This window comes from Gorilla gorilla, chromosome 10 (assembly GCF_029281585.2).
Source record: "Gorilla gorilla gorilla isolate KB3781 chromosome 10, NHGRI_mGorGor1-v2.1_pri, whole genome shotgun sequence".
NCBI classification, from domain to species: Eukaryota; Metazoa; Chordata; class Mammalia; order Primates; family Hominidae; genus Gorilla; species Gorilla gorilla.
Genome location: NC_073234.2, coordinates 136,818,771 through 136,837,134, shown reverse-complemented (window position 1 = coordinate 136,837,134; position 18,364 = coordinate 136,818,771). Strand labels below are relative to the sequence as shown.

At 45.0% G+C, this 18,364-nt stretch overlaps 1 long non-coding RNA gene across 1 annotated transcript; it reads right to left on the bottom strand.

Moving 5' to 3' along the window:
- On the bottom strand, positions 1–18,037 carry LOC129525903 (uncharacterized). The gene is made up of 2 exons (XR_008670446.1): positions 17,631–18,037; positions 1–887 (listed from the first exon to the last, which is right to left on the bottom strand). It is a non-coding gene; the product is annotated as an uncharacterized lncRNA (long non-coding RNA).
- Between the last annotated feature and the right edge of the window lie 327 nt (positions 18,038–18,364).

Here is an 18,364-nt window from a genome sequence, read left to right as displayed (position 1 = left end):
ATAGGGTAGAAGGCTTTATTATTATCCTAACAATGGAATCACCCAATGATAACAAGTCATAGAAGGAAGATAATATGCCTTTTTAAAAGTTGGTTAGCAACTTGTTGTATTAAGCCATTTCTTATTCTAGAAAACGTCAAACATATTTAAAGTAAATAGAATAATACAATGAACCCTCAGATACCCATCACCCAGTTTTAACAGTTCTCTACATTCTGCCATTCGTGTCTCATCTCCAGCATGTGTACCTCTCTACCCATGCCCCACCACTCTCCCATCTAAGCTCAACTGCATCATCATTAGACGAGTGCCCAACTCTGGTTGCCTAGATATGAGCCAGATCAAAATATTTGAGAATTGGATCTGGTTTGCTATGTTTTTATTTATCCTTGGTCACTTTAACAAATATAACTATTTTACCTACTCAAAGTAATCCATCTTTTTTGGACTCATTGCATAAGTTTTATAATATAAAAGATCAAATAAACTCTAACCATCCCTGCTTAACCTGAGTTTGCAAATGCCAAAGTTGTAGATAGGTCATAAAGTTGACTCAATGGTAGAAATGACGAAGTGTCTCTTCATCTGAATGCTTAAACCAGCTCCCATCTGAATCCGGACTGTGATTGACTTCCGCTACAGTAAAAATGGTTTCAACAATACTTATTGCACTTTAGAGAAACATCTCTGCAGCTGGAGAACAGATGGCTCCCCAGAATCATTTTCTTTTGGACTGATAACATCTTTTTGGAATTCTGCCAGTGAATTATGCTGTCAGCTCGTACATGTAATCTTCTTCTGCCTTACGTCTCTCCCTCTGTAAAATGGAGAAAATGGTTGTGAACCGGGAACTTATGTCTTCATCTTTGCCAAATAGCTGAAGAATCCTGAAAGTGAAACAGAAACAGAACTTTCTGTGGTTCCCAGGCCAGGCACGGTAGCTCACGCCTATGTCCCAACACTTTGGGAGGCTGAGGCGGGCAGATCACTTGAGTTCAGGAGTTTGAGACCAGCCTGGCCAACATGGTGAAACCCTGTCTCTACTACAAATACAAAAATTAGGCTGGCATGGTGGTGCGTGCCTGTAATCCCAGCTACCCAGGAGGTTGAGGCATGAGAATCACTTGAATCCAGGAGGCGAAGGTTGCAGTGAGCCGAGATCATGCCACTGCACTCCAGCCTGGGTGACAGAACGAGACTCCGTGTCAAATAAATAAATTTAAAAAAAAAAAAAGGCCAGGCACGGTGGCTCATGCCTGTAATCCCAGCACTTTGAGAGGCCAAGGCGGGCAGATCACGAGGTCAGGAGTTCGAGACCAGCCTGGCCAACATGGTGAAACCCCATCTCTACTAAAAATACAAAAATTAGCTGGGTGCGGTGGTGGGCACATGTAATCCCAGCTACTCAGGAGGCTGAGGCAGAATTGCTTGAACCCGGGAGGCAGAGGTTGCAGTGAGCCGAGATCATACCACTGCACTCCAGCCTGGGCCACAGAGCGAGACTGTCTCGAAAAACAAAATAAATAAAATAAATAAATAAAGTGGTTTCCAGAGAGTGAGACAAATAACACAGGGCCAATTGATATTTCTCTGAAGTTGGAGCACTTTACAGGCTTTTTCTCCAATAACCCTCCTTAGCAGGCAGAAAGGAGAAAGGGTTTTCTTCTTTTCATGGCTTGGGAAGGTGAGCTGTCTTGCCTGAGGCTCAGTGAGGCAGTGATGAAAGAAGAGCTGCCAACTCTCCTATCCCCAGTCCAGCATGATGCTCACCGGAATTACGATTCTTCCAATAAAAAGACAGACCTTCCAAAACAAGTTCATTCTTGTACAGTAAATCTACATTCATATACGTCTTAGTCCATTGGTGTTGCTATAAAGGAACACTTGAGACTGAGTAATTTAAAAAGAAAATAGGTTTATTTGCAGGGCTGGGGGAAATGGCTCACACCTGTAATACCAGCACTTTGGGAGGCTCAAATGGGAGGATCACTTGAGCCCAAGTGTTATAGACCAGCCTGGGCAACACAGCAAGATCCAGTCTGTAAAATCTACCAGTGAGTCGATTTTATGACCTATCTCCAACTTTGACATTTGCAAACTCAGGTTAAGCAGGGGGGTGGTTAGCCAAGCGTGATGGCACATACCCATAGTTCTCACTACTTGGGAGGCTGAGGCCAGAGGATCACTTGAGCTCAGGAACTGCAGGCCATCCTGGACAAGAAAGAGAGACACTGGCTCTAAAAAATAATAAGTAAATAAATAAAAATTTAAAAGTTTGCCAGGTTCTCATCTTGCTAACAGTTGTATCATAGTATGGTTTTGCTTGAACGGAGTCTCACTAAGATCTAGAAATTCTGAACTTAAATAATGAGTCCTGGCAGAGCACAGTACCTCACGCCTGTAATCCCTGCACTTTGCGAGGCCCAGGCAGGCGGATCACCTGAGGTCAGGAGTTTGAGACCAGCCTGACCAACATGGTGAAACCCTGTCTCTACTAAAAATACAAAAAAATTAGCAAGGCGTGGTGGCAGGCACCTGTAATACCAGCAACTCTGGAGGCTGAGGCAGGAGAATTGCTTGAACCTGGGAGGTGGAGGTTGCAGTGAGCAGAGGTCCTGCCACTGCACTTCAGCCTAGGCAACAGAGTGACACCTCGTCTCAAAAAAAAAAAAAAAAAGAGTCCATCATTTGCTATAAAGTTTTTGAGCTAGAAGGGCCCTTCAAGGTCACTTTATGTACTTTCTCAATTTACATTGACAAAGTGCCTCCCAGAAGAGTTAAGTGTGCTCAGGATCACACATCTAGCTACAGGCAAAGATGGGACCAGAAGCCAAGTCTGACTTAAGCGCATGCTTTTTGCTGGCAACTTTGGAAAAAATCCAACCATTCTTTGCTCTAAATTCAAAGACAACCCAGGCTTCAAAGATGGAAACTATCTGATGACTCCTTGATAAGGATGTTGGGAATTTACCTAGACAAATCTTATACTCCAAACTACAGTAACTTCTAAACCAGAAAAGGGTTTAAACATATTTTTTAGAAAACTAAGAGAAAGCATATCATGTATATTTCAGATATAACATGAAACAGGTTTCAGATTTCTTTTCTTCTTAAACAATTTTTTGGCCAGGCACAGCGGCTCATGCTATAATCCCAACACTTTGGGAGGCTGAGGTGGGCGGATCACCTGAGGTTGGGAGTTCGAGACCAGCCTGACCAACATGGAGAAACCCCGTCTCTACTAAAAATACAAAGTTAGCCGGGTGTGGTGGCGCATGCCTGTAATCCCAGCTACTCAGGAGGCTGAGGCAGGAGAATCACTTGAACCTGGGAGGCAGAGATTGTGGTGAGCCGCGATCACACTGCTGCACTTCAGCCTGGGCAACAAGAGCAAAACTCCGTCTCAATAAATAAATAAATAAATAAATTTTTTGAGTCAGGATCTTACTCTGTCACCCAGGCTGGCGTGCAGTGGCACCATGATGGCTCACTGCAGCCTTGATCTCCTGGGCTTAAGCAATCCTCCTGCCTAAGCCTCCTGAGTAGCTGGTATTACAGATGTGCACCATCACATCCAGCTAATTTATTATTATTTTTTGTAGAGACGGGGTCTCCCTATGTTTCCCAGGATGGTCTCGAACTTCTGGGCTCAAGCAGTCCTCCTGTCTCAGCCTCCTAATGTGTTGTGATTACAGGCGTGAGCCACCGTGCTGGGCCACCCGCTCTACTCTCTTGGTTTTTCTTCTGTCTCTCTGAGCAATTTCTTCTCCATCTCCTCTACCCACCCTTCAAGTTTTGGTGTTGATACAAGTATTGCAGGCCTTTCCACTTCTCACTCGACAGATTCTCCTGGATGACCTCACCCTGTAACTCCAGATAGGTAACCATTCTCAGGAATTCCCTGTCTAGGTCTGTATATGGGTCTCCTGAGCCTCTGCCAATCCGTCTCTTCCCTGCGTTTCAGATTTGTCAGCTCAGTACCCACTTCCTTCCAACCCATGCTCCTCTTCCTGGGTTCCCTACCATGCTCTATGGCACCATGCTAGAGAACTGCAAGTCATCCTTGACTTTGCCTTTGAGCAGCTCTAGCCTTGTGCACCACTCACATCCATCTACTTCTTCATCCCCTTGGCCCATGGCTCTTACTGTTTCTCTTGCTTCATTGCAGCTGCAGGAGCTTGAGCTCCCATCTGCACTACCCCACCACCCCCACCACCTGCTTAGTCATCCCCACTTCTGGTTTGCTCTCTATCCTGAGGACAAAAGCCTCTTTACACGAAAAGTCTGACTTTGTCTTTTCCTGTTTAAATTCCCTTGGGATGGTGGGGCAAAGCGGCTCATGCCTGTAATCCCAGTACTTTGGGAGGCTGAGGTGGGCAGATCAGTTGAGGCCAGGAGTTCAAGACCAGCGTGGCCAACATGGTGAAACCCTGTCTCTACTTAAAATACAAAAATTAGCCAGGCATGGTGGTGTGCACATGTAATCCCAGCTACTTGGGAGGCTGAGGCAGGAGAATCACTTGAACCCAGGAGGCAGAGGGTGCAGTGAGCCAAGATCTCACTCACAAATATGTGTGTGTGTATATAAATACACACACATACACATACACACACACACATTTATTCCTTTAGGGTTTCCCAATGGCCTCATGAAAAAGTCCAAATTTATTAAAATATGGTTACAGAGTCCTTTATCGTCCATTCCCTGCTCACCCCTCCAGTCCTACTTCCCACCACCCTCACCTCACAACCTCCACTGTAACCATACTGAACTGCTTGCAGTGCCCCAGTGGGTCATACTCTCCTACCTCTGGGCCTTTGCACAGGCAAGCTCTTTTGAGATGTAAATTCCCCATCTCTTCCAAGTTCAGAGGAAGCGCTTCATTGGCTTCCTGGACTGGCTATCTTTAATCAACCTTTAGCTACCAGCTCTGTAGACTTTCTCAAGGAGCTGTACTCTTAACTTCTAAAGTTGTCAGGCACACTGATACACATGTACATCATACGCGATACTCACTGTCATACCGTATTATAATCGCTATTTTGCTACCTTGGTTTTTCTTTTCTTTTTTTTTTTAAATTGAAGTGCAATTAAGGTATAATAAAATGCATGAAACTTAAGTGTTCAGTTCAGTGAGTTTTGTTCTTGTTTTGAGACAGAGTCTCCCTCTGTCACCCAGGCTGGAGTTCAGTGGCGCAATCTCTACTCACTGCAACCTCCGCCTCCCAAGTTCAAGTGATTCTCCTGCCTCAGCCTCCCAAGTAGCTGGGATTACAAGCACACGCCACCGTGCCTGGCTAATTTTTGTATTTTTAATAGAGATGGGGTTTCACCATCTTGGCCAGGCTGGTTTCGAACTCCTGACCTCATGTGATCTTCCTGCCTGTGTTGGGATTACAGGCGTGAGCCACCGCACCTGGCCACTTCGGTGAGTTTTGATGACTGAATACATTCATGTACTCACCCAGAACAAAATAAGAACATTTCTGTCATCCCAGAAATGTGTGTGTTTGTGTCTGTGTCTGTTCCTCTCTAGTCAACATCTCCTCCCATCCACAAAGGCAGCCCGCTGTGTAACTGGTTACTTGTCTGGATAGACTTTACACTCCATGAGGGCAGTTACCATGTCTACCTTCTTTTTTTGCCCAAGCTGGAATTCAGTGGCACAAACATGGCTCACCAGAGCCTTAACTCCTAGGCTCAAGCAATCCTCCTGCCTTAGCCTCCTGAGTAGCGGGGACCGTAGGCACATGCCACCACACCCAGACAATTATTGAAAAAAGTTTTGTAGAGACAGGGTCTCCCTATGGTGCCTAAGTTGATCTCAAACCCCTGGGCTCAAGTGTTCCTCCCACCTCAGCCTCCCAAAGTGCTGGGATTACAGGTGTGAGCCACCACACCTGGCCTCCATCTTCTTTATACATTTCAAAACCTAGCACATAATAGACAACTTAATAAATATGAATGAATGCATAGAATATTGATAGAATGGATAGAACTAACTGCTAGGTGTGGTGGCTCACGCCTGTAATCCCAGCACTTTGGGAGGCCGAGGTGGGCAGATCACCTGAGGTTGGGAGTTCGAGACCAGCCTGACCAACATGGAGAAACCCCGTCTCTACTATAAATACAAAATCAGCCGGGCGTGGTGGCAGATGCCTGTAATCCCAGCTACTCAGGAGGCTGAGGCAGGAGAATCGCTTGAGCCCGGGTGATGGAGGTTGCAATGAGCCAAGATCGTGCCATTGCACTTCAGCCTGGGCAACAAGAGTGAAACTCTGTCTCAAAAAAAGAAAAAAAAAACTGCAGTGATTACATTAATTTATTGGGATATTTTAGAGATTAACATCACTGACTAATAAAAATAGTTAAGAGGCAAAATATAGAAGTCTCCTGTCTCCTTGAGGCTTTGTTCACCCCTGTGCTGGTAATGAGACCCTTCTGTTGAAGTTACAATTCAAGGATTAGGCATTCCATCCCCAATAACAGTTGGCAAAAGTCAAAATAAATATTTTTGGATTCCACAAAATTTGAATTTCACACTGAAGTGATTCAATTTTAAAACATATTTACTTCAAGTCAAGTGTCCAAGTACCATACAAGTAATAATATCATCTCAAACAGCTACAGAAATGTGAAAATACAACATTTCAGACATTCACCAACAGACGTCACTGATACGTTGCAGTTATCGTATTTAGCATAAGCTTCAGGTATTAAAAGTAGGCCAGGTGCGGTGGTTCACGCCTGTAATCCCAGCACTTTGGGAGGCCAAGGCGGGCAGATCACTTCAGGTGAGGAGTTTGAGACCAGCCTGTTCAACATGGTGAAACCCTGTCTCTACTAAAAATACAAAAATTAGCCGGGCGTGGTGGCGCATACCTGTAATCCCAACTACTTGGGAGGCTGAGGCACAAGAATTGCTTGAACCTGGGGAGGCAGAGGTTGCAGTGAGCCGGGATCACACCACTGCACTCCAGCGTGGATGACAGAGTGGGATTCTGTCTCAAAAAAAAAAAACATGTAGATTAAGTCAACTCTCCCCACCCTCTTGAGAAGTGCTGACAGGGTCGAGAAGACGATAAATGGGACTAAGCCTTTTTTCAAAGCTCATAATCAACACATTTATTAAAACCTTAATTGTGTGTAGTGCTATGCCATGCTAAATGATTCACACAGAGAATTAGCTAAACCTTGCCTCTCTCCTCTAACAGTTTACAATCCAAGGCAGACAGGCTGACGCTCTTGCACATTTATAGCCAAATTAGACAGACACAATGAAATACGAACATTATCAACTGATAAATGAATAAAATAGACATTCAGGGAGGGAGACATTCAGATGGTTGTGATAAGAAGAGTTGCCTTGAAAATTCCAATTTCAGACTATGCAGGATAAAAAGATTAGTACTCTTATCCATCACCACCTTCATTTACAATCATGTAAGAATATACATGTGCCTAGGCTGGGCACGGGGGGCTCACGCCTGTAATCCCAGCACTTTGGGAGGCCGAGGTGGGTGGATCACAAGGTCAGGAGTTAGAGACCAGCCTGACCAACATGGTGAAACCCCATTTCTAGTAAAAATACAAAAATTAGCCAGGCATGGTGGTGTGCGCCTGTAATCCCAGCTACTCAGGAGGCTGAAGCAAGAGAATTGCTTGAACCCGGGAGACAGAGGTTGCGGAGAGCTGAGATTGCACCATTTGCACTCCAGCCTGAGCAACAGAGTGAGACCGCATCTCAAAAAAAAAAAAAAAAAAAAAAAAGATACATGTGCCTAATAATTGTTCCCAAAAATGTCAACCTTTGTCCATCCTCATTCTGAAACCCTTACACCTTCTAGAGTCACAATACTTGTAGCAGTAATTTTTTTTTTTCTTTTTGAGACAGGTTCTTGGTCCGTTGCCCAAGCTAGAGTGCAGTGGCAAGATGATGGCTTACTGCAGCATTGACCTTCCTGGCTCAAGTGATCTTCCCCCCTCAGCCTCCTGAATAGCTGGGACTACAGACACCATGCCAGGCCCGTCTTTTTTTTTTTTTTTTTTGTAGAGACAAGATCTCACTATGTTACCCAGACTGGTCTCAGACTCCTGGCCTCAAGCAATCCTCCTGCCTCGGCCTCCCAAAGTGGTGGGATTACAAGCATGACCCACCATGCCTGGCTGCCTGTAGTAGTTTTGTAAGACTATAATTTCAAATGGTATTCTTGAACACACATCTGACTATGTCTTTGCTAAAAGGTTAATAAAATAGCCTTTTCTTTTCAGCACTGCTGCCAAGATTTCCAAAACAGCTCTTTTGATCTTGCATTGATATTTTTTTTGTTTCAACTGATTCAATTCTATTTAATTCTTATCTCCCCTACTTCAATTTTTTTTTTTTTTTTTTTGAGACAGAGTTTCGCTCTTAGTTGTCCAGGCTGGAGTGCAATGACAAGATCTCAGCTCACTGCAACCTCCACCTCCCGGGTTCAAGCAATTCTCCTGCCTCAGCCTGCTGAGTAGCTGGGACTACAGGTGCACACCACCACACTCGGCTAATTTTCATGTTTTTTTTAGTAGAGACGGGGTTTCTCCACGTTGGCCTGGCTGGTCTCGAACTCTTGACCTCAGGTGATCGACCTGCCTTGGCCTCCCAAAGTGCTGGGATTACAGGCCTGAGCCACACCACCTGCTGAAGCTAATTCTTTAGAATGGCCCCTTTAATTTGAATGGCTAATTATTACACCATTAGACACTTGAAAAAAATACTTTTGGCCAGGTGCGGTGGCTCAGCAGTACACATATGCAGGTGTGTATATTGATATGACACTCACAGAAGAGTTCTTGGAATTTGCTCGATGTTTATAGCTGGGTGTGAACAGATAGTCCTGAAGCTGAAAGTGGAAACTCCAGTACCTAGATTCAGATCCATGTTTCAAGTCACTCTGAATATCACTTTTTTTTTTGTTTGAGACAGGGTCTTGCTCTGTTGCCTAGGCTGGAGTGCAGTGGCAGTCACGGCTCACTACAGCCTCCACCCCTGGGCTCAAGCGATCCTCCTGCCTCAGCCTCCTGAGTAGCTGCAACCACCAAGTGGGTGCCACCACACCTGGCTAATTTTTGTAATTTTTGTCGAGATGGAGTTTTGCCCTCTTGCCCAAAGTGGTCTGGAACTCCTGGGCTCAAGCAATTCTCCCACCTCAGCCTCCCAAAATGCTGAGATTACAGGCATAAGCTACCACACCTGGCCTGAAAATTATCTTTAAAATGACCTCAGATGCCTGGCTGAGTAATGTGTAGGTACTAGAATAGGCACAGGGGTGCCATAAAAAATGTTAGTAGATGAATGACATAATCCAAGTTTGTTGGTTTTCGTTGTTTTTCCTGTAAATGAATGACCCCTAATAGAAATTTTCAGTTCATGACTGTTAATGGGGATGGGGGAGAAATGTCCAGATCTGTTGTAATCCTTAGCTTTCTAAAATTCTTGCCCAGCTTCTAAAGCACTGCTCTCCAAATCTTATTATGTCTAAGAATAGAAATATCCTGGAGCGCTGACCTGATAGAAGTATTTTTCAGTTGTTTGGTAGTGTTCACCTTGACTCTTATTAGAAGAGAGGGTAGCATAGATTGGGATGCCTTTCCAAAAATATCGAAGCCTTTATCCAATATGGAATCACTGTCCCACAGCAGTGAGAATTACCTTGAGCAAAGTTATCCTGCTTAGAAAGTTGACTATAAAGACGGCTATGAGGACCGAAATCTTAATTTTCTTTTTTTTTTTTCTGATTACAAAAGGAAAATGCATTATTGTGAGAAATATAGAAAAGTGTACAAAAGAATATTAAAATTACAATTCCACTACTTAAAGATAAGCAGTACCAGCATTTTGATGTACATCTGACAATTACAATAGCCAGACTTAACATTTACTGAGTCTTCTAATTTTTTTTTTTTTTGAGAAAGAGTCTTGCTGTGTCGCCCAGGCTGGAGTGCAGTGGCGCCATCTCGGTTCACTGCAAGCTCCACCTCCCCGGTTCACGCCATTCTCCTGCCTCAGTCTCCCCAGCAGCTGGGACTACAGGCGCACGCCTCCATGCCCAGCTAATTTTTTGTATTTTCAGTAGAGATGGGGTTTCACCGTGTTAGCCAGGATGGTCTCCATCTTCTGACCTAGTGATCCACCCACCTCGGCCTCCCAAAGTGCTGGGATTACAGGTGTGAGCCACTGCGCCCATCCGAGTCTTCCAATTTTTAAAAAGGCCAGAGGCCGGGTGTGGCACACACCTGTAGTCCCAGCTACTCGGGAGGCTGAGGCAGGAGAATCACTTGAACACGGGAGGCAGAGGTTGCAGTGAGCCGAGATCACGCCACTGCATTCCAGCCTGGGCAACAGAGCAAGGCTCTGTCTCAAAAAAAAAAAAAAAATCTATCTATCTATATCTATATATAGACAGAGATATATATGCTGGCCGGGTGTGGTGGCTCATGCCTGTAATCCCAGCACTTCGGGAGGCCGAGGTGAGAGGACCACCTGAGGTCAGGAGTTTGAGACCAGCCCGGCTAACATGGTGAAACCCTGTCTCTACTGAAATACAAAAATTACTATTTGGACATGGTGGCTCACACCTGTAATCCCAGCACTTTGGGAGGCCGAGGAGGGCGGATCATGAGGTCAGGAGATCGAGACCATCCTGGCTAACATGGTGAAACCCCGTCTCTACTAAAAATACAAAAAATTAGCCGGGCATGGTGGCGGGCGCCTGTAGTCCCAGCTACTCGGGAGGCTGAGGCAGGAGAATGGTGTGAACCCAGGAGGCGGAGCTTGCAGTGGGCCGAGATCACGCCACTGCACTCCAGCCTGGGCGACAGAGCATGACTCTGTCTGAAAAAAAAATAAATAAATAAATAAAAATAAAAATAAAATACAAAAAGTAGCCAGGCGTGGTGGTGTGCACCTGTAATCCCAGCTACTCGGGAGGCTGAGGCAGGAGGATTGTTTGAGCCTGGGAGGCAGAGGTTGCAGTGAGCCGAGATTGTGCCACTGCACTGCAGACTGGGCAACAGAGCTTGACTCCTTCTCAAAAAAAAGAAAAAAAAAAAAAGCTAAGCACTATGCGTTAGAACACAGATGTTCTCATTATTTTAAAGACATGGGGGTCTTGCTATGTTGTCCAGGCTACATTCAAATTTTTCCAGGGAAAGGGTGTATCAATTTGCATTTCTATTGGTTTTGTATAGAAACAGCCCAATTCTCTGCACTCTGGTCAGCACTTATTAATTTACTCAAGTCTTGGCCAATACTGTGTCTATTTTATTGATTTATTTATTTGAAATAGGATCAAGCTGGGCATGGTGGCTCATGTCTATAATCCCAGCACTTTGAAAGGCCGAGGTGGGCAGATCACCTGAGGTCAGGAGTTCAAGACCAGCATGGCCAACATGGTGAAACCCCATCTCTACTAAAAATACAAAAATTAGCCTGGCATGGTGGCAGGCAACTGTAATCCCAACCCTAATCCCTGTAATATTCTGGAGGCTGAGGCAAAAGAATTGCTTGAACCCAGGAGGCGGAGGTTGCAATGAGCCGAGATAGTGCCACTGCACTCCAGCCTGGGAGACAAAGCGAGACTCCGTCCCCCCCCCAAAAAAAAAAAGAAATAGGATCTCACTCTGTCACCCAGGCTGCAGTGCAGTGGCACAATTATAGCTCACTGCAGCCTCAAACTCCTGGTTTCAAGCAATCCTCCCACCTCAGCCTCCTGAGTAGCTGGGACTATAGGTACGTGCCACCACATCTGGCTAATTTAAAAAAAAAAATTTTTTTTTTGAGACAGAGTATCACTCTTTCACCCAGGCTTGAGTGCAATGGTGAGATCTCTGCTCACTGCAACCTCCACCTCCTCGGTTCAAGCGATTCTCACGCCTCAGCCTCCCCAGTAGCTGGGATTACAGGTGCCTGCCACCATGCCTGGCTAATTTTTGTATTTTAGTAGAAATGGGGTTTCACCATGTTGGCCAGGCTGGTCTCTAACTCCTGACGTCAAGTGACCCACCTGCCTCAACCTCCCAACATGTTGGGATTACAGGCATGAGCCACCACCCCCGGCCAAAAATTTTTTTTTGTAGAGGTAGAGTCTTGCTATGTTTCCCAGGCTGGTCTTGAACTCCTGACCTCAAGCAACCCTACTGCCTCAGCCTCCCAAAGTGTTGGGATTATAGGTATGAACCACCATGCCTGGCTTTTTGAGTCTAAATAATGGCATTTTTCTTATTTTGATTTGCATTTCTTTTATTTTTGGTAGAGTTAAACATTTTTCTTTTTCTTTCCCTCCCATCTTTATTGAGGTGTAATTGACAAATAAAAACTGTATATATTCACGGTGTACAATATGATGTTTTGATATATTTATACACTGTAAAATGATCACCACAGCCAGGCGTGGTGGCTTATGCCTGTAATCCCAGCACTTTGGGAGGCCGAGGCGGGCGGATCACCTGATGTTGGGAATTCGAGACCAGCCTGACCAACATGGAGAAACCCCGTCTCTACTGAAAATACAAATTTAGCCAGGTGTGGTGGCCCATGCCTGTAATCCCAGCTACTTGGGAGGCTGAAGCAGGAGAATCGCTTGAACCCGGGAGGTGGAGGTTGCAGTGAGCCCAGATGGCGCCACTGCACTCCAGCCTGGGCAACAAGAACAAGAGCGAAACTCGTTGTCAAAAAAAGATCACCACAGTCAGGCTAATTAACATATCCACCACCTCATGTAATTACCATTTTTTTGGTGGCAAGAACACTTAAGTTCTATTGTGTTATAAAATGTCAAGTATACAATACATTGTTATTATTATTTATTATTATTTTTTGAGACGGAGTCTTGCTTTGTCGCCCAGGCTGGAGTGCAGTGGCACAATCTTGGCTCACTGCAAGCTCCACCTCCCTGGTTCACGCCATTCTCCCGAGTAGATGGGACTACAGGCGCCCGCCACCATGCCTGGTTAATTTTTTGTATTTTTAGTACAAATGGGGTTTCACCATGTTAGCCAGGATGGTCTCGATCTCCTGACCTCGTGATCCACCCGCCTTGGCCATCCAAAGTGCTGGGATTACAGACGTGAGCCACCGCGCCCGGCCTACATTATTATTAATTACGGTTACCATATGCTATATTTTTGATCTCCAGAATTTATCTTATAATTGAAACTTTCCTTTGACCAAAATTCTCCTGTTTCTCCCTCCCTATGGCTCTTGTCAACCAACTTACTCTCGTTTCTATGAGTTAGACTTCTTTGGATACCACACATAATGAGATTATGCAGTGTTTATCTTGAGTTGAACGCAGTGTTTATCTTGAGTTGAACTTTTTTTTTCCCATCAAGCCAATTGTTTTAGCGTCTTTATGTATTTTAGAAGCAAATGAGAATTGTAATGGATAAACAGGCCTTCAGCATTGACTAGTTTGGAGCTAACTCTTAGAATACAAAAAGGTAGTTCCTGGCCGGGCACGGTGGCTCACGCCTATAATCCCAGAACTTGGGAGGCTGAGGCAGGTGGATCACTTGAGGTCAGGGGTTCAAGACCAGCCTGGCCACCATGGTGAAACCCCATCTCTACTAAAAATATAAAAATTAGCCGGGCACAGTGGCACGTGCCTGTATTCCCAGCTACTTGGGAGGCTGAGGCAGGAGAATAACTTGAACCTGGGAGGCAGAGGTTGCAGTGAGCCGAGATCACTCCACTGTGCTCCAGCCTGGGCAACAGAGCAAGATTCTGTTTCTTTTTTTTTTTTTTGAGATGGAATCTTGTTGTGTCATCCAGGCTGGAATGCAGTGGCACAATCTTGGTTCACTGCAGCCTCTGCTTCCGGGTTTTAAGCAATTCTCCTGCCTCAGCCTCCCCAGTAGCTGGGAATATAGGCACGCACAACCACGCCCGGCTAATTTTTGTATTTTTAGTAGAGGCGAGGTTTCACCATGTTGGCCAGGCTGGTCTCGAACTCCTGACCTCACATGATTCATCCACCTTGGCCTCCCAAAGTGCTGGGATTACAGGTGTGAGCCACAATGCCCGGCCGAGACTCTGTTTCCAAAAAAAAAAAAAAAAAAAAAAAAAAGGAATTAGCATTCTACTCCTAAGTATATACTCAAAAGAACTGAAAACAGATACTAAAACAAATACTTGTACATGAATGTTCATAGCAGTGCTATAAACAAAGAGTCAAAAGACAGATATATCCCAAATTTCCATCAACTGATGAATGGATTAAAACATTGTGGTATATATACACAACAGAATATTATTCAACCATAAGAAATGAAGTACTGATACATGTTACAACATGAATGAATCTGGGTAACATTTTACACTAAGTCAAATAAGCCAGAAACAAAAGGTTACATATTGTATCACATCCCCCCCTTGTTTTTGCAGGGACAGGGTCTTGCTCTGTTGCCCAGTCTAGTCTCAAACTTCTGCTCTCAAATGATCCTCCAGCCTCTGCTTCCCAAAGTGCTGGGCTTACAGGCAGGATTCACCATGCCTGGCTCAGTCTATTTGTATGAAACGCCCGGTATAAATGAATCCATAGAGACACAAAGCACACTGGTGGTTTCCAGGGGCTGAGGAGAGTGGAGGAATAGGGAGTAATTGCTTAGTGGACACAGGGTTTCCTTTTACGGTGATGAAGAAGTTTTGAAACAACGTAGAGTTGGTGGTTGTACATCATGGTGAATGTACTAATATTACTGAATTATTCACTTTATTTTTAAAATTTGTATTTATTTTGATGGAGTCTCACTCTGTTGCTCAGGCTGGAGTGCAGTGGTGCAATCTCTCCTCACTGCAACCTCCACCTCCTGGGTTCAAGTGATTCTCCTGCCTCAGCCTCCCGAGTAGCTGGGATTACAGGTGCTCACTACCACGCCCAGCTAATTTTGTGTGTGTGTGTGTGTATTTTTAGTAGAGACAGGCTTTTGCCATGTTGGCCAGGCTGGTCTCTTAACTCCTGACCTCAGGTGACCCGCCTGCCTCGGCTTCCCGAAGTGCTGGGATTACAGATATGAGCACCACGCCCAGGCTGAATTATTCACTTTATTTATTTTTGAAATGGAGTCTTGCTCTGTTGCCCAGGGTGGAGTGCAGTGGTGCAATCTTGGCTCACTGCAACCTCCACCTCCCAGGTTCAAATGATTCTCCTGCCTCAGCTTCCCGAGTAGCTGGGATTACAGGTGGCCACCACCACACCTGGCTAATTTTTTTTGCTTTTAGTAGAGATGGGGTTTCACCATGTTGGCCAGGCTGGTCTTGAACTCCTGAGCTCAGGTGATCTGCCCACCTCGGCCTCCCAAAGTACTGGGATTACAGGTGTGAGCCACCATGCCTGGCCAAATTATTTACTTTAAAATGGTTAACTTGATGTCATATGAATTTCATCTCAATTTTTAACAACCTAAACAAAATAAAAGAATTTGCTTTGCCACTGGGCACAGTGGCTCATACCTGTAATCCCAGCACTTTCAGAGGCCAAGGCAGGAGGATTGCTTGAGCCCAGGAATTTGAGACCAGCTTGGGGCAACATAGCAAGACCCTGCCTCTACAAAAAAATTAAAAAATTAGCCACGCAAGGTGGTGCGTGCCTGTGGTCCCAGCTACTCATGAGGCTGAGGTGGTAGGGTGGCTTGAGCCTGCACAGTGAAGGCTACCATGGTGATTGCACCATTGCACTCCAGTCTGGGTAACAGAGTGAGACACTCAAAAAAATTTTTCTTGGTCTTTTTTTTTCATTTTGATTTTGTAAAAAGTTTGATAAGTTCTCCAATATAGTGGAGCCATAGATAACATTCAAAGTATTTTTTCCCTAGCATGTTTCTATTTTCAATCTTCATTTAATCACTAGCGTTAACATGTAGAAAGTAAACCAGGCACAGTGGTTTACGCTTATTATCCCAACACTTTGGGAGGCTGAGGTGGGAGGATGGCTTGAGGCCAGAAGATCAAGGCTGCAATGAGCTATAATCATACCACTGCACTTTAGCCTGGGTGACAGAGTGAAACCCCATCTGTTAAAAGTGGAAAATTATGGGCATGATGTTGTTGGACTTAATTATACCTGAATGCTTTTCCTGAAAGAAAAAGAAAAATCATGTAATTTGAGTTCTCAGGATAATCTGTACTTAGGAAAAATCAAATCCAGAAGCTTACTATCCTTTTCCTATTACTCTAGAGTGGCCAAAGAGGAGTTAAAAGATTAGCTGGAAATTTACATTCCAAATGGATTAATTATTAACAGAGAAACAAATGAAATGTTCAATCATCTGTTCAAGACTGTTGCTTGGCACCTGTTTGCCAAATGTGCTATCTTCCTATTTATGTTTACCATTTGTGTAAAGAGATTGGAATCAGGTATATTTCCAAGGTGTCTAAAATTTGAGATGGAAGGCCCCAGAGTTTGGGTGTTAATCTCCACCCCCTCCGCACCTTCCCCACTTCCTGCCTATTCCCCAAATGTTGTCCACTGCCTATTCACCATTGGTATTTCCGAACAAAGGTTCAGAAAATATTTTGGAATGGGCTCACGCCTGCAACCCCAGCACATTGGGAGGTCAAGGCAAGAGGATCACTTGAGTCCAGGAGTTCAAGACTAACCTGGGTAACACAGTGAAACCCTGTCTCTATAAAATAAAATACAGCTGGGCATGGTAGCTCACGCCTGTAATGCCAGCACTTTAGGAGGCCAAGGAGGGTGGATTACTTGAGGTCAGGAGTTCGAGACCCGCCTGGCCAACGTGGTGAAACCCTGTCCCTACTAAAAATAGAAAAAATAGTCAAATGTGGTAGTACATGCCTGTAATACCAGCTACTCGGGAGGCTGAGACAGGAGAATTGCTTGAACCCAGGAGGCGGAGGACGCAGTGAGCCAAGATCGCGCCACTGCACTCCACCCTGGGTGACAGAGCAAGACTCCATCTCAAAAAAATAAATGAATAAAATAAGATATAAAAATAAATTTAAAGAAAACAAAATATCTTAGGCTGAGTGCAGTGGCTCGCACCTGCAGTCCCAGCACTTTAGGAGGCCAAGGCAAGCAGATTGCTTGAGCCTAGGAGTTTGAGACCAGGCTGGGCAATATGGTAAAACCCCGTCTCCATAAAAAATGCAAACATTTAGCTAGACACGGTGGTTGACACCTCTTAATCCCAGCACTTTGGGAGGCCGAGGTGAACAAAGTACTTCAGGAGTTCGAAACCAGCCTAGCCAACATGACGAAACCTCATCGCCACTAAAAATACAAAAATTAGCCAGGCGTGGCGTCGCTCACCTATAATCCCAGCTACTCAGGAGACAGAAGAATCGCTTGAACCCAGGAGGCAGAGGTTGCAGTGAGCCAAGATCACGCCACTGCACTCCAGCCTGGGCAATAGAATGAGACCCCCCCCGCCCCCCCAAACAAAATACTGACATGTAGTGGGGGAAAGGGAAACAGACATACTTTGAAACAATATATTACAAAGGAGTTAGTGATGATCAAGAATATCAAATTACTCCCCAAATTCAAGGTTAGGGGTCAGGGAGACCTTTTACTAACTACGATATACAAATCAAGAATCAGCGTCAGTTTTGGCTAGGCGCAGGGGCTCCCACCTGTAATCCCCGTACTTTTGTGTCCGGAAGTGGTGGGTTCTTGGTCTTACTAACTTCAAGAATGAAGTGCGGACACTCGCTGTGAGTGTTACAGTTGTTAAAGGCGGCGTGTCTGGAGTTTGTTCCTTCTGATATTCCGATGTGTTCAGAGTTTTTTTCTTTCTGGTGGGTTCCTGGTCTCGCTGGCTCAGGAATGAAGTTGCGGACTTTCGCGGTGTTACAGCTCTTAAGGCGGCGCGTCTAAAATTGTTCGTTCCTCCCGACAGGTTCGTGGTTTCGCTGGCTTACATGAGTGAAGCTTCGCAAACCTTCGCGGTTGAGTATTATAGCTCATAAAAGCAATATGGCCGCAAACAGCGAAATAACTAAACCAACCACACAGTTGAGAAGCACCCCAAGCAATTGTCGCTGCTGGCTCCGGCAGCCTGCTTTTATTCTCTTATCTGGCCCCACCCACATCCTGCTGATTGGTCCATTTTACAGAGAGCTGATTGGTCTGCTTTACAGAGAGCTGATTGGTCCATTTTGACAGGGTGCTGATTGGTGCATTAACAATCCCTGAGCTAGACACAAAAGTTCTCCAGTTCTCTACTTCCCCTCTAGATTAGCTAGACACAGAGTGTCCATTGGTGTATTTACAAACCCTGAGCTAGACATAGGGTGCTGATTGGTGTGTTTACAAACCTTGAGCTAGATACAGAGTGCTGATTGGTGTATTTTCAATCCCTTAGCTA